Source organism: Mesoplodon densirostris, chromosome 10 (genome assembly GCF_025265405.1).
Source record: "Mesoplodon densirostris isolate mMesDen1 chromosome 10, mMesDen1 primary haplotype, whole genome shotgun sequence".
In the NCBI taxonomy this organism is placed as follows: domain Eukaryota; kingdom Metazoa; phylum Chordata; class Mammalia; order Artiodactyla; family Ziphiidae; genus Mesoplodon; species Mesoplodon densirostris.
The window spans coordinates 31,280,101-31,294,914 of record NC_082670.1 but is presented as its reverse complement, the minus strand read 5'-3'; positions in this window follow the sequence as shown (position 1 = coordinate 31,294,914).

The following is a 14,814-nucleotide window of genomic DNA, read 5'->3' as shown; positions in this document are numbered from 1 at the left end:
TATTTTTCTTTATTTTTTATTGAAGTATAGTTGAATTACAGTGTTGTGTTAATTACTGCTGTACAGCAGTGACTCAGTTATACATATGTATACATTCTTTTTCATATTCTTTTCCATTATGGTTTATCACAGGATACTGAATATAGTTCCCTGTGCTATACAGTAGGACCTTGTTGTTTATACAATTATGTTTATTAATTTTGCAAGTTTACAAATACAGTTGCAGTGAAAAGGTGTGGATTCAACTCTGTGTGGTGTATGTATGTGTGTGTGTGTGTGTGTGTGTGTGTGTTCCAGGCTGAGGGAAGAAGGCAGAGATGGCCAAGGGAGGTGATATCAGCATTCATTCAAGAGTCATTCAACTAATATTTATTGATACCTACTATGTGTCAGACAGTGTGCTGGGTACTTCCTGGTTCTTTTTGCCCTTGGCATTGGAAATGGCCATTTTGTTCTTAGGGAGTGAAGCAGGCCCTTTGGAGCAGGAGTTCAGGGGAGACACAGAAGCCAAGCAGCATCTGTTCCATTATTAATTGCTTAATAACATTTGGTCTTTTAATGTGCCTGGGGATTAGAGAGACTCCAGGCCGTCAGGGCAGGTCAAAGCTGTTGGATGATTGCTGAAGAGATTTCTCTCTCTCTCTCTCTCTCTCTCTCTCTCTCTCTCTCTCTCTCTCTCTCTCAGCCTCCCAATGCTCTAGGCTTTTGTGTGTTTTGCTTTAGGATAAGAGAGACACCTGTTCCACCTCGCTTTCTGTCTTACTCTCCATGGTAACACCTGTGACCATGAGGCCAACACAGGTGTTTGTGGGTGGAGCCAGATTCTTCACGGGCTTCTCTTGATACCCTCTGCTCTTGGTGTGGGAAATTAAGCAGGTAGAGAAGAGAATTTGATAAGGTTAAAGCCCAACAGGGGCAGCAGAGCTGAGGTCAGTGTGATCACCTCTAAGGCTTCAGCCATCCAGCTGAACTCTTTTGGCTACCATTCTTTGTGAGTTATGTTTTTCAGGGACTTTGAAGACAGTTTCCTTGGGAAATGTGTAGTCTTTTTTTGGACTTGAGTTTCTATAGTGATAATGAATTCTCGACTTTGTATTCTGACAGAACCCATGGCGTCTGTCCTGTGATCCTCTGTTTCTTCCCTTGCCCACGTAGATTAAAGGTGTTGTTTTGAAAGTGTTTTGCCTGTTGGTTTTTCCAGTATTTTTGGAACAGGAACCTAAAGCCAGATGGGGATTTCTGTGAGATTCATGATCTTGAGACAAGACTGTGGAATTCTTCCCCAAATTGAGATGGGAGTGTTATGCTAGAGAAATCTAGTAAGAGCCTCTACCCAGTACTGACGTCACCTTTTTTCTCCCCTTCAGATTTTGCCCAGAAAGTCTTTGCATTATAGTAGGAACTCCATGTTTTTAGACTATTGTGGATCTAGAGTGGAGCCATGGATTTCTTTTTTCCAAACAGCTTTAATAAAATATAATTCACATACCATACAATTCACCCACTTAAAGTGCACAATTCAAATGGCTTTTAGTACATTCACAGAGTTGTTATCTAACTTTTAGAATATTGAGATCATTTTCATCACCTCCAAAAGAAACCCCATACCCTTTAGCTATTAACCCCCAATTCCTGCATCCCTCCCAGCCCTAGGCAATCGCTAATTACTTTCTATCTCTAAAGATTTGCCTATTCTGAACATTTCATATAATTTGAATCATACAATATACGTCCTATGTGACTGGCTCCTTTCACTTAGCATAATGTTTTCAAGGCTTATCCATGTTGTAGTATGTATCATGGATTTTTAGAAATGGGTATTTTGGGTTGTTTTCTGTTTGAAGAACGTTTTTCCCCCCCCATCTTGTTATTTTGTCCTTTTTTTTTTTTTTTTGGAATGTGGTGTCCTCTGGTGAGTCAGTCTCTTCTTTTTGATATTCCCCAGTGAAGCAAAGTGGTTCTTCTAGGATTGGGATGTGCTTATTCTGATTTGCCACTGTCATCTGATGAGGAAGTTAAATTTAAGTTCTGCAGTTTCCCAAGATAGATGAATATGGAGACAACTCACCAGAGTGGGAAGTTACTGACCTCAGAACTTCTCTTAGGAGTTCTCATATGTCTTAATAATAATAGAAATTTCGTTTGGGGGTTTAAAATGGAAATGGGGTCTGTCTCCTGGGAGCCGTTCAGCAGGGTTTGGGTACTGCCTTCCCTGGGGCTGGAATTGCCCTTATGTTGCTGTCTGACTTACTTGGCAAGTCCAAGGAGCCCATTCTTTGAGCCTTCTCTTTCCACATTATTCATAAGAAGTAATGCCTTTGCACTGGGAATGGAAATTGGCCTTCCTGATTTCCCCATTGACTTTGAGAGCAGGAACCTGAGGTCAGTGATGCATTCCATCCTGGACGGATGGTCAGAGGAGACACGAGGGGATTTTCACCCTTGCTAAGCATAAGGAACTTGGCTGTGGGAACTTCCGCTTGTAAATCGTAAAGGCTGTTTTTTAGGGTCTAGGTTAAAAGTTCAACCTACAAGAGGTGTTCCTATTTTTATGTATTTATTATTAATTTTTAAATAAATTTGTTTTTGGCTACTTTGGGTCTTCATTGCTGTGCGTGGGCTTCTCCCTAGTTGTGGGGAGCGGGGGGTACTCTTTGTTGTGGTGCACGGGCTCTAGGCGCGCAGGTTTCGGTAGTTGCGGCACACGGGCTTAGTTGCTCCACGGCATGTGGGATCTTCCCAGGCCAGGGATCGGCTTCAGGGATGTCCCCTGAATTGGCAGGCAGATTCTTAACCACTGTGCCGCCAGGGAAGACCCCGATATATTTATTTATGGCTTTGCCTTAAGTAAAGCAACAATTTATTGTGAAAGCAACGCTTGTCAAACGTTAATATGCATAGGAATCTCCCGGGATCTTGTTAAAAATGCAGACACTGATTCAGTAGGTCTGGGGTGAGGTTGAAATTCTGTATTTCTACCAGGCTCCCTCTCCTCTACCAGGCCAAGGGTGTGGTAGAGGACTTGTGGGAAGAGTGTGGACACAGACTTTGGCTCGGGACCGGGCCCTCGGGCTTGGGTGCTCCAGTGATCTCCTCTTTCTCCCGGAGAGGGTGGGTGGAGCCGGGAGCTCCTTGGGCGCATGCGTGCTCGCTCCCCTCCTCCCCACCCGGAGTCTAGGGAGGGTGGAGGTTGCGTCGGCCCGTTGCTAAGAGACACGAAGGTGGTAAGGACCAGCGGCGGGGGAGGGGAGCGGCGCCCGGCGCTGGGAACCCAGCTAGAGCTGGGAGAGCAGATGGCGGGGCTGGAAGGGTCGGAGCCTCCTGGGATCGGAAATTCAAGGATTAGTGGACCTTCGAGGGTCGCAATGCTCGGGTTTGTCCTTATGCATTTTTAAATGGTTACATTTAAATGGTTATATAAGTACCTACATAATATCCTTGATTTTGCTTCTTGGCCTGCAAAATCTAAAATACTGTCTGGCCCTTTGAAAAAAGTTTGCCAACGCCAGACTTTTCTTACCCCAGACTTGGAATCAGCCATTTCCAAAAATCCTGGTTACTTTTAGTGGGAAACCATAGTTCAGAACTACAAACTGGGTACTGGGGATGCTCATTGCTACTGGTTTAATCATTGTTTCTAGGTTTTTATAGAGGACACAGACAGGGAGAATATATATTTACAGATAAAATGTTCCATTAGAGGGTTTTAAGTAAGGGAGCAACATGATTTGATTTACGCTTTTGAAAGATCTTTCCCCTGGGAGAGAATGAACTATGGGGACAAGAGGGGAAGCAGGAATGCATATTAGGATGTTGTTTTCCAAGAAAGAAGTGATAGGACTGCAGCAGTGGAGACAAGAAGTGGTTGGATTCAGGCTATATGTGGAGATAGAGCTGCTATATATATATATATATATATATATATATATATATATATATATATATATATATACATGCATATATATATATATATATATATATATATGTATGTAGCTGATGGATAGGATGCAGGGAGAGAGAAAAGACCAATTTCTAAGTTCTGACCTGAAACTAGGTAGGTGGTGTTTCCATTCACTGACCTCAGAAAGCCTGCGGAAGCAGGTCCGTGGAAGGGAAATCAAGAGTTTGTTTTGGACACATTGAGTTTAGAAATCCAAGTGGAGATGTCACTCAGTGTTGGATATAAAAGTCAGGAGTGCAGAAGCAAGATCAGGGTTATAGCTATAGATTTGGGAGTCACTGGTACATTGGTGGTCCTGGATGAGAGCACCTAGTGGAAGAGCAGGATGGAGGAGAAGAGAGGAGAGTCATGTCCTGGCCTGTATTCTGGGGAGCTGGAAGAGGAGAACCCTGCAGGGAAGCCTGAGAAAGCCATGGGGGTCAGGAGGAAAACTGGAAGAGAAGATGATGTTTAGGTAGGAGGGAGTAGCTATATCAAGTGCTGCTGAGGGCTGAACAAGATAAGAGCAGAGACCTAATGAATGGATTGGGCAAAGTGGGAGAAGTTTCAGTGGGATGGTTGAATGGAAAGCCCAACTGGAGTGAGAAGGGGAGGTGAGAAGGTGGAGACAGGAAATAGAAACAACTTTGGAGGGATTTTGCAGAAAAAGAGAAGCAGAAAAAAAAAAAAGTAGAGTTTGGCAGGGGCTGTGGGCTCTAGGGAGCATGTTTATTTTTTTAGGCTGTGCCGGGTCTTAGTTGCGGCATGCAAGCTTCTTAGTTGCAACATGAGGACTTCTTAGTTGTGGCATGCAGACTCTTAGCTGTGAACTCTTAGTTGCAGCATGCATGTGAGATCTAGTTCCCCGACGAGGGAACGAACCCGGGCCCCCGGCATTGGCAGCACAGAGTCTTACCCACTGGACCACCAGGGAAGTCCCCAGCATGTTTATTTTTAAGAACTGCAACATTAAGTCTTGTTTGTGTGCAAATGGGTATGATCCAGTATGGAGAAGAAACTGACAAAGCGAGAGAATGAGAGGATCATTTCAGTAGCCAAGTTTTTAAGTACTTGAAGGGATTGAAAAATTCAGTACAAAGTGGAGGGATAGTCTGCAGCCACAAGCAAGGACACTCTTTCCATTACAATAAGAGGAGGAGATCTGGATACAAATGCAATAGGTCGGTGGATCTAGGGCTGGGAAGGCAAGGGAGGACTCACCTTCAAGCATCTGTTTCCTTAATGAATATGCAGTGAGGTGAAGAGGTGAAATTGCTGTCTTGAAAGAGAGAAGATTTACCTGGGAGGTGCGGTAGGATTAGCTGGTAGCATTGGCTGCTCATTTAAGATTTGAGGTCTTCGATTTACACTGAGACTGATCAGCACAATGGGATTTTCTCCAGCCATGTTTAGCTGCTCAGGTGCAAGCACAGAGCACATGGATTATTGGGTGTAATTAGGGCTGCAGTTCTGCCATCTGAGTGTGATGGAGGGAGGGGGGCAGGCATGACTAAGGGTGTTTGCAGGGAAATGTTTGAAGTCCTGAACCTTGGCCCGTATTTGAGTGCTAAACACTATCCATACAGGCCCTCATCTTATCTAACAGCCTTAGTTAGTATCATGGCTCAAATCTTAAAACTCAAACCTTGAACAAAAGCATAATGAAAAATATATGTATGTGTATATGGCTCCTTCCACCCTCCCTCCTTCGGAAGTTTTGTTGTTTAAGGTGGAGAAAAAGACAAGAGAGTGTTAGCCTGTAACATTTTAAAATTATGTTAAAGAGATAGTCACAATAGAGGCCAGAAGACATTGGAAACTCATCTTTAAAGTGCTGAAAGAAGAAACCTATCAACCCAGAATGCTATATCCAGCATAAATATCTTTTTTTTTCCTGTTGTGTTTACTTTTTAAAAAAATTTATTTTATTTATTTTTGACTGTGTTGGGTCTTTGTTGCTGCGCACGGGCTTTCTCTAGTTGCAGCGAGCGGGGGTACTCTTCATTGTGATGTGCAGGCATCTCATTGCGGTGGCTTCTCTTGTTGTGGAGCACGGGCTCTAGGTGCCCAGGCTTCAGTAGTTGTGGCGTGCAGGCTCAGTAGTTGTGGCTCGCGGGCTGTAGAGCACAGGCTCAGTAGTTGTGGTACATGGGCTTAGTTGCTCTGCAGCATGTGGGATCTTCCCGGACCAGGGCTCGAACCCGTGTCTCCTGCATTGGCAGGCGGATTCTTAACCACTGTGGCATCAGGGAAGTCCTGGAACCATTTTTGATACCTTGGAGAGTGGCATTTTTCTGTGCATTCTGTTCCTACAAATGCATTTTTGGTTTCAGCTAAAGCAAGACTCTACTTACCACTAATGTTGAATCTGATGGGATCTTCTCTCATCATCTCAGCTGCAGCCCCTAGCAGAGCATTCTTCACCTGATTGGCAGATAGAAAAGTGTACAACATCACTACCTTGGCTAACTGAGGTATTGTAGGTGTTTGTCAAAACTCATGTCAAAACATCTCATGGTGAACAGAAACAGACTCACAGACATAGAAAACAGACTTGTGGTTGCCAAGGGGGAGGGGAGTGGGGGAGGGATAGATTGGGAGTTTGGGATTAGCAGATGCAAACTAGTATATGTAGAATGGATAAACAACAAGGTCCTACTGTACAGCACAGGGAACTATATTCAGTATCCTGTAATAAACCATAATGGAAAAAAATATGAAAAAGAGTATATATATGTATAATTGAATCACCTTGTTGTATAGCAGAAATTAACACAACATTGTAAATCAACTATACTTCAATTAAAAACATTTTATGGTATATAATTTTAAAAAACTAAAGCAATATTGAATCTAGTTGATGATATGCATGCTGAACTGTTTAGGGGTAAAGCGTTCTGATATTTGCAAGTGGCTGTGACATGCATCAGAAATAGGATGAATTTACAGGTATTCATTTTAGACAGTGGGGAAAAGAACTCAAGACTTACAGGCCATGTATAACAGAGCACCATCATTTAGATACTGATTTTTTTTTCTTTTTTTTTTTTTTTTGCGGTACGCGGGCCTCTCACCGTTGTGGCCTCTCCTCTTGCAGAGCACAGGCTCCGGACGCGTAGGCTCAGCGGCCATGGCTCATGGGCCCAGCCGCTCTGCGGCACGTGGGATCTTCCCAGACCGGGGCACGAACCCGTGTCCCCTGCATCGGCAGGTGGACTCTCAACCACTGCGTCACCAGGGAAGCCCTGATTTTTTTTAAAAGTAGTATTTATTACACATTTTTCTAATTTCAGAAGAAGAGCCTGTGTATTGTAAAAAAGCTGAAGATTAAGTAGTTTCATTTAAGCGTGGTTATGAGTGATGGGGTTGTGTCATGGGCCTGAGATGATTTGGTGCTGTGAGGGGAGGGAAGGGCAGGTAAGACATACGGAGAGTGTGTCAAGGAGCCCAGCCCTGTGGCTCAGCAGTGCGCTTGACTAGCCAACAGTGCTCACTGGGGGAAGTGTCTGGGTAGCTTTCCCAGGGGCTGCACAATTAAGAATCCATTCTCAAGCCAATCATCTGTTGATGGGCACTTGGGTTGCTTCCATGTCTTGGCTATTGTAAATACTGCTGCTGTGAACATTGGGGTGCATGTATCTTTTTGAATTAGAGTTTTTGTCTTTTAGAAGATGTGGTATGTAGACAATGGAATATTACTCAGCCATAAAAAAGAATGAAACATTGCCATTTGCAGCAACATGGATGGACCTAGAGAATACTATACTGGGTGAAGTAAGTCAGACAGAGAAAGACAAGTATTATATGATACCACTTATATGTGGAATCCAAAAAATAATACAAATTAGTCTATATACAAAACAGAAACAGACTCACAGATATAGAAAACAAACTTATGGTTACCAAAGGGGAAAGGGGGGGAGGGATAAATTAGGAGTATGGGATTAACAAACTTATACCTAAAATAGGTAAGCAACAAGGATTTACTGTATAGCACAGGGAACTCTATTCAATATCTTATAATAATCTATAATGGAAAATAATCTGAAAAAATTATGTATAACTGAAGCACTTTGCTGTATACCTGAAACTAACACAATATTGTAAGTCAATTATACTTCAATTAAAAAGAGAAAGAATCCATTCTCCTATCAGAGTTGACCAAGGGCAGTGGTTCCTGTGGAGTGTTTTTTCCTTCCTTGAGAGAGTCTGGACTAAAGAAATTCTGTATGTAATGCTATGAAAACATCTCCAAAAGTGAAAAGAATAGTGTGGTTGTATGCTACTACTGTGTACAAAGGATGGAAAAAACCCACACATCCATATTTGCTTGTAGTGCTCTGGAAGGGATATACGTAAGGAAGAACAGTGGTTTCTGCCAGGAGTGGATGGAGGTGGGGTCTGTCCCAACGAGGGATGCAGTGGGAGGGAGGCTTTCCTTGTATACTTTTTTAGAGTTTTTGATTTTGCAAGCTATATAAATGCATTTCCTATTGAAAAATGAATAAATAAAATGTAAAAAGAGAGGATATAGGATAACATGAGACAGTGCTCTCCAGTGCCTTGGAACACATCAAAATGGGAAATGTTAAGGCTTTGGCATTCCCTGATTAATCAGAATTTCAGTTACAAAGACCAGCACTACACTGTGAGAATCAGGGACTCTGTGTCTTACTAAGTATTGTGCACATGGCTCTGCCAGCAAGGTGCATTATTTTGATATTGGTTTTACTTCTCTTTGCTTTTTTATTTATTTTTATTTTTATTTTTTTATTTTGGCCGTGCCACATGGCTTGCAGCATCTCAGTTCCCCGACCAGGGGTTGAACAGAGGCCTCGGCAGTGAAAGCACTGAGTCCTAGACACTAGATCACCAGGAAACTTCCCTCTTTGCTTTGTTTTGTATTCTGTGCGTGTATTCTACAGGTAAGTTTGTCATCACCCCCTTTCCCTTTCGCAAAGGTATATGGGCAGACCCCTGCCTATATGTGCGATTTGGAGATGCAGAAGTGTATTGGCTTCTAGAACACATGCTGCAAAGGCCGGCATCATGTGATGGCTGTGCCTCCTGGGAATCAAATCAACTTACTCGTGAGAGCGTCAGAATTCCTGCGGCTTCCTTCTTTCTTGTCGTTTTGGCTTTTAGGGATGGAGATAGTCACTCTGGCTTTGGTCTAGAGACATATGATGAGAAGCCCTTCCTGCAATAAGTATTTAATAAATTAACACAGATTTCCATTATCCCTTCCTGAAATGGGGCCACTGTCTGTCTGTAAGGATGTCTGGAGAGTGGAAAAGTAAACACAGCATTAGGAATCCCAACATTAATGCAATTTGCACTTGCTATCAGCTTACTGCCCTCCGTCTTTGAGATGCCATTAAAAATGCATGCAGGATGTGAGTGAGATAAAACATATCAAAATTCAAGCTGATTCCAATTCACACTGACACTCCATTTCTCTGGTCCTCTGGCTTCCAGCAGCTTTAGCCATCTGGGACACAGGCCAGAGCCTGGGAGTGAGGGAAGAGAGCCTCTGAGCAGTGAAGGTGCTGCCATAAAGCTCAAAAGGCTCAATTCAAAGGAGTGTCTTTGCCACACTCACTTGGTCTGTGGAATCAGTAACTTATTTTATATTAATAATGGTAGCTCTCCCTTACTGGGCATTTACTGTATGCCAGGTAACATGCTTTCTATGTAGTAACTTATTTAATCCTCATAACAACCCAGCGAAATAAGTAACTATTAGTATTCCCATTTTACAGATGAAGAAACTGAGAGGGGTTAAGTGACTTGGTTAAGGTCACACAGACAGTGAGTGGTAGAGCAGGAATTTGAACCCAAGCAACCAGGCTCCAGGGCCTAGCTTATTAACCACCTCTACTCACCTCCCATCTGAGCGTGTGTGTGTGTGTTTGTGTGTGTGTGTGTGTTTAGCACATGTAATTCTAAAAAGCTCTGATATTTGGATTTGGTATTCTAATTCTCTGCAGATTAGAGAGTGGGGCCACTAGAAGCAAGCACATGCCTAACCTCAGGAGGCAGACTGGTGGGCTGATGGTGACTGAGGAGCAGAGAACCAGTAACCTCAAGTGGTCTGGTCCTTACTAGGAGTCAGTCCTGCACATTTCAGCTGTCCTTGCAGGAACCACCAAACACAGTAGAGTAGCATGATTCAATTTATAAAGATGACTGTGGCAGACACTCTAAGCTGTCCCTGCTATTCAATTTCCCCTTCTCTATCTTAGTAATAGAACCCTCAGCTTTTCCGTGGACCATGCTGCTGGGTCTTATACTGCTAGGTGTGGCCATGTAGCCCTTGGACCAGGAGCAGAAGTGAGATGTACCAGGTCATAGAAGCTCTCCCCTTCTGCCTTTCCTCTCCATGGGCTGGGATGCGGTCTCAGGGGACAGGGAAACACCCAGGGATTATAGCAAAAGATGTAAAGAGCTTGGGTCTCCAACTCTGTGGAGTCACCACGGGTGCCCTGGACTGTTCATTCCTGCATTGTTACATGTGAGAGAAACTAGCTCTCCTGTCGAAGCTGTTTTAAATCTCTCTTAGAGCAGCCAAACTCACAAGCCGATGGATACACCCAGGGCATCAAGGAAAGGTTACGTTACGTTTGCTGTATGTTGTTAACAAGTCAAGGAAATATTCAAAGCATTTTAGAAAGTGTTACGATAACAAGTTTTGAGGCCTAATGGGAACAACTTTAATTATTTGGAAACATCCCCAGAAACTTTCGAAATGCTGGCAAAAAAAGAGCATACTCTACTTGGTTGATGTGATAAGGAGAATATGTAAATTCAGTTCAGTTCCACAGATATTTGTGGAACAGTTACTTCATGCCAGGCAAGGCCAATAGAGTCCTTGTACTCAGGGAGCTGACAGTCAGGGTTGGGGGTTGAGGGGTGCAGGAACTCAGACAGATGAGCACATGGATATAAAAAGTGATCAACGGGGCCTCCCTGGTGGCGCAGTGGTTGAGAGTCCGCCTGCCGATGCAGGGGATACGGGTTCGTGCCCCGGTCTGGGAGGATCCCATATGCCGCGGAGCGGCTGGGCCCGTGAGCCATGGCCGCTGGGCCTGCGCGTCCGGAGCCTGTGCTCCGCAACGGGAGAGGCCACGACAGTGAGAGGCCCGCGTACCGCAAAAAAAAAAAAAAAAAAAAAAAAAAAAAAAAAAGTGATCAACGCTGGTGGGCACACACCCTGCCCCGAGTTGGGACATCAAGGAAGACTCTTGATTCGGAAGCTTTGCTGGCCACTGTTCCACCTCTTGGCAGGGTTAGGTTTTCCTTAAAGAGACAAGTACTTGTGTTTTACGGAAGTTAGGGCTGAAAAGCTCATCCAGAGGGCTTGAGAAATGTGACCCATGAAACTGACACCTTGAGTTTCCCCCTTTCTTCTTTCCTTCTTCTTCCAAGCTCCCCCCATCCATGGGACAGATTCCAGCAAACTTTTTAATTCTACTTTATTATTATTTATTAAAGTATAGTTGATTTACAATGTTTCAGGTGTACAACAAAGTGATTCAGTTACATATGTACATATATCTATCCTTTTTCAGATTCTTTTCCATTATAGGTTATCACAAGATATTGAATACAGTTCCCTGTGCTATACGGTAGGTCCTTGTTTATTTTATATATAGTAGTGTGTATCTGTTAATTTCAAATTCCTAATTTATCCCTCCCAGATTCTAGCAAACTTTAGGGTGTTATGGTGCCCTCTTGGGATGTGGGTTAAAAGATACTCCCTATGGGCTTCCCTTGGTGGCGCAGTGGTTGAGAGTCTGCCTGCCGATGCAGGGGACACGGGTTCGTGCCCCGGTCTGGGAAGATCCCACATGCCGCGGAGCAGCTGGGCCCGTGAGCCATGGCTGCTGAGCCTGCGCATCCGGAGCCTGTGCTCCGCAACGGGAGAGGCCACAACAGTGAGAGGCCCGTGTACCGCAAAAAAAAAAAAAAAAAAAAAAGATACTCCCTAGGATATACCTTCCAGGAATCAGAAGGGTCTTCAGCTGAGTATCTTTTCTTTCATCTTTAAATAGTGGTAAAAGTGGAAGGAGCAGCCAGGAGCCTGAGGAATTAAAACAGTGTCCCCAGAAGCATGGTCAGCGCTCTCTCTCTCTGTGTCTCTCCTTCTTGTCCTCAATGACAGGCTAAGAGATGATGGACCAATTATCTCAGTCTGGCTGTCAGTTCTGTGGATGATGATGTTACCCTTCCCCGAGCAGGGGACTTTGGGGATGATAAATTAAAGGTATTAGAAGGCACTTGGCAGACTGAAAGTCAGTAATGACTTCAGAGCAGTCTTGCAGAAATATTGATGCCTGAGAGACACTTGATGTTTTCTTTTCCCCAGACAGTATTAACTCTGGAAAAGAGTCCAGATTATGACAGTTAGGGCAGAGGGGTGAGTTGCAGAACACAGAGGAGAAGCAAGGAAACTTGGAGTAGGGCGGTCATGAGAACGGTCTTTCCCTGAATGGTGGTTCAAGGCTGGCTTCCTTGGGGTCTCACTCCAGACTTTTTGCTGACCTTTCCAGTCCCCAAAGTTAAGACCTGGGCCTGATTTTTGCTGAGCCCTAAGTCAAAGCCAAAATCCAGCAGTTTATGCTCATGAACTTAAAAAAAAATTGCGTATAATTTTATTTTAAGGAAAATTGTTTTCTTTCACACACACACGTACATACACATACATAGACATGTATAAATGTATATACACACATATATATATCAATATTTTAATTTAGCTTTTAATAAAGATTGATCACATTTGTTTTTCATACAAAACTTTGTGACCAGATTTTTTAGGGAATTCCCTCCCTGGCAGACCAGCGGTTAGGACTCAGCACTTTCACTGCCAAGGGCCTGGATTTGATCCCTGGTCGGGGAGCTAGGATCCCACAAGCCAAGTGGTGTGGCCAAACCGTCCCCTGCAAAAAACAAACAAAAAACCCCAGATTTTTAAAAAAGATACTAAAAATGGAATAAATAAAATACCTAAGCAAAAAGCCCTTGAATTTTGCTGAAATGGAATTTCAATTATAAATGAGAAGGCTTTGATTTATCCTGGATGAGTTAATATTGTCCTCTTTGATATAATAGATAAATATATTGAGCAGTAACTGTTTGGCATGCTGCACTAAGTACTTGAATTTCAATCTAATTTCTCCCAGAAAAAAAAAAGTATAAAATTGCTTCCTGATGTTCTTAGGAGAGAGAATGAAATCCATTGCATAGCCTTAGCAAGCCCTGTGTCCTGAGTCCTGCCTCTCTCTCCTTCATTCTCTGTTATTTTACCTGATTTCATTGTCTTCACTGCACTTATTTCTATCTCTCATTCTCGTATTTCTCTGCTGTTTAAAAAAGTAATTGAAGGGAATTCCTTGGTGGTCCGGTGGTTAGGACTTGGCGTTTTCACTGCTGTGGCTCGGGTTCGATCCCTGGTCAGGGAACTAAGATCTCACAAGCCAGGCGATGCAGCCAAAATTAAAAAAAAAAAAAAAAAAAAAAAAAAAAAAATATATATATATATATATATATATATAAAATATATATACACACAAACACACATATACATATATATAAAAGTCATTGATGATATAGACCATAAACTAGTGGTTAGCAGTAGGGAGGTGGGGGGGCAATATAGGGGTGGGGCAGTGGAAGGTACAAACTATTGGGTATAAGATAGGCTCAAGGATGCACTGTGCAACACGGAGAATATAGCCAATATTTTGTAGTAACTATAAAGTAACCTTTAAAAATTGTGTAAAAAATTAAAAAAAATTTAAAAGTCACTGAAGTATAACATAGGTGCACTTAGGTGAACTGCTAGATGGATTTTCCAGTGGTCATGGGCTTTAAAAACATTTATTTTTATTGTAAAATATACATTATGTAACATCTACCATTTTAACCATTCTCAAGTACAGTTACATTGTTGTGCAACCATCACCACCATCTGTCTCCAGAACTTTTTCACCATCCCACGCTGAAACTCTATACCCATTAAAGAACAGCACCCCATCCCCCGACCCCCAGCCCCCATTACCACCATTCTACTTTCTTTCTCTATAAATTTGACCACTCCAGGGATCTCCTATATGTCCGTGGACTTTCAATATGAAGTGGACTGGCTGTGGCCCTGAGACCAGACACCATGTGTTTCCCATTTCTTTTCATTTGGTGTAAGTTTATTAATGTCCACCTGTGTGATGACAGTCCGCAGCCAGCAATGGTGCCTCGAAGACTGTTCTCATGGATTTTTCTCTGATTTTCTGTCGTCACCATGAGAAACTGCTATGCAGCTGATGTCTCAGTGTCAGATCACGGCCTCCAGTGTAATAGGAGCTGCCAACTTCACAGTTAATTTCCCTTGCCTGCCTCAGTAATAAGTGGATTTTGTTACGTGCTCATCGGTGATACGAACGCCATCTTTTAGAATAAATCTAAGTCATGTTTGAAGGATGCTGCCTTCCAATAATGATGATTTCTGAATGTTTCTTCCTCTGCTCTGAAAGACTTGCTTTCTGAATCTGAGGGCTTTGTATCCAAGAGTGTCTGTTTAAAAGAAAAATGTGTTAAGTATGCAGCTCTACCTCTTTCCTGCCCTGACCCCTTCCCTAAATCTGAATCCTGTTTAGCTGAGGAAGGAACATCTGGAACTCTTCAAGGCCTCTTTCATCTGGGAGAAAGGCACATCTGGTTTAGAATGTTTCTGGAAAACAAAAAAGCAGGATAGGAATTTGAAAAGATGGAAGTGTGATGAGAGGACATGTCCATTCCCTACTTTAGAGCATGAGCATCATGAGCACGCTGGTTTGGAGGAAGTGGGCAGTCCTGCAGCCAAGGCCTTACTCTTT